Genomic DNA, 2,463 nt, shown 5'->3' on the forward strand with positions numbered 1-2,463 from the left:
GGGGGGGGGGAGAGATCGATGGATTTGAAGTTCGATAAACTTGCGATCCACTGACTCGGTCTTCTTTCGTCTCAACAGGTCCTATGATGCTTGACAAATTTTAAGATCGACAGCAAATCTCGTTGACGAATCGAAGACGGAGTCGTGAACCAGAAAAAATACACCAGAAATTCGTACTCGAGGTAAAACCATTGGAATCTGAAAAGGGGACCTGATGCTAACTAGAGTCTGATATGTCGACTGACTTCTGGGCCAGGTCTGGGTCGTCTGTGCGTCACATTCACGGGTTTGCATGCGCCTGCTACCGCGATGATCCCCATAATCTATCGCACAGTCGACCAGCAACGCCGCTTCTAATATTGGATTGTTCAAATCGCGCGATTGGTCTTGTCATGGATAAACAGACACATATTATATTTCGCTGGGCGTCGCTGAATCGCCTAACAGACAATTTTATGCTCTCTAACGAATGAGTTGCAAAGATATGTAACGTCGACTACAAGGTATAGTGTATTTTTCTCTCTTTCTCTCTCCCTCTTTCTGTATCTATCTATTTATTATATATACTTTTTTTCTTTTAATATTTATATATATTTATATATTGTATCTCTCTCACTCACGCAGTCTCTAGATTTTAAAGCACTCTCACGCCGGCTGAGACGATCACATGTGAACACTCGCAAGCCTGTCCTACATGTACTGATGACGTAGAATACAGCTATATAAATTATATCTCTTATATGCTTACAGTAATTGTATATCGTTTATATATACACATATGCCTATATGTATATATACGTATGTACGTTGCCAGGCTAAGAATAGTATCCTAAAAGCGTTGCAAGTTGCACTCGATTTAACATTATCTCATGGATATTTCATCCGTGTATCTTCTTTCTTTTATCTTGGTTCGAGCAATCTTCGTGTTTACTGACTCGACGAAGATCGTTTTGCAACCGTCGATCATTTTTAAGACACTACTCTCGCGTGGCATCGTATGCACCGTCTACTTACAGCACGTGTCTCTTACTTCATTTCCTCCATGCTTGTTCGCGTTATCTTTACACTCCTAAAGAAATCCCCTTCGCGTAAATTCAACCATACCTTCCTACAATTCGTGTCCATGTTCTTCTAATGTACGTATTAGTCTCTCTGTATGCTTTCTTTCACTTTTTATATGAATATCGCGTGCAAAGAATTTTACAAAACGTTACCCTGGATTTATACAGTCTTTGATCGATCGCGGCACGATCGAATGTTTTCCATAACTGTTCTGAAGCGAGGAAGACTGGCTCTCGAACTTGGATCCCAAATCCTTTGTTCCTACTCGGGAGAACTCATGCAACACGGTAACTATAAGTAAACAATTGGCATCATAATGGGCATATCATCCCCATACTAACTGATTTATGTAGAAAATTAGTATCTAAGAAAAGGATTCTTTCTCTTTAAAATTTCCATTTTCAGATCACCAGTATGATCTTCATCTGTACAAAACGGCTAAGATAACATCAACGAAAGCAGAATGAATGGAAGATGGACTTGAGAGTTTAAGAAGTTAAAGTATCGGTGAAAATGAATGGCAAATCAACGAGGATTCAATCGGAGTACCGTGATCGATCAGTCGACGAGTAGATACCGCGATCAAGTACGATGCTCATCCTATTCCCTGTGCTCGCAGACCTCGCTAGTTTGCACCTGCACATGCGATACAGTATGCAGCTCTATGCGCACATATACATACATATATATCTTCGCAGCAACACGTTATAAAAAGCGACGCTTCGTTCTCTTACCCAACGAAAACGCTTTGAAAGACGCAGTCGCGACGTTTTCACTTTACGCATTTCCCTTCGTGGCACTACATCTCTCTTTCTCTCTTTCTTTTCTCTCTCTCGCTCTCTCTCTGTCGTTCGCTCGCTCGCTCACTCTCTCCCTCTCTTTCTCTCATTCAACATTCTCAGCATTTTTTTGTAAAAATTTTTATTCACCTTTTTTTTTACGTCTCTTATTTAGTTTGTTCATTGTTATACATTGCACACACTACTACGTTTGCTTCTTTGTTTCTCCTCTCTATTTCATCGCTTTTTGTTTCTTTTTTTTCGTTTTCATCTTTTTTTTCTTTTTCTTAATCTTCTTTTGTTTTTGTCTCTTTAACCGCGATTTAAAAATTTAAAATACTCGTATTACACGTAAGTATTTGTATGACCCTGTTTTCGTAAAGGCTTTCTAACATAAGTCGATATCGGCCGAGGAAGATAAAAAGGAAAGGCGTCGAACGTGAAGGAAGAGAAGGAATCAGCTTGAAGGATGGTCATTAATAACGCGGATTATCATTGCTGGGTGCGGGTGTGACGTGCAAGGGATACAGGGGATGCCTTTTCGTGTATTTATATATCTCTTTCATTTTTCCTTGACGTGCTTTTTTCGACATTTTCGTGCAGAGTGCTTCTCCTTCGATGC

Source organism: Eufriesea mexicana, unplaced genomic scaffold, assembly GCF_001483705.2.
Source record: "Eufriesea mexicana isolate 0111107269 unplaced genomic scaffold, ASM148370v2 scaffold500, whole genome shotgun sequence".
In the NCBI taxonomy this organism is placed as follows: Eukaryota; Metazoa; Arthropoda; class Insecta; order Hymenoptera; family Apidae; genus Eufriesea; species Eufriesea mexicana.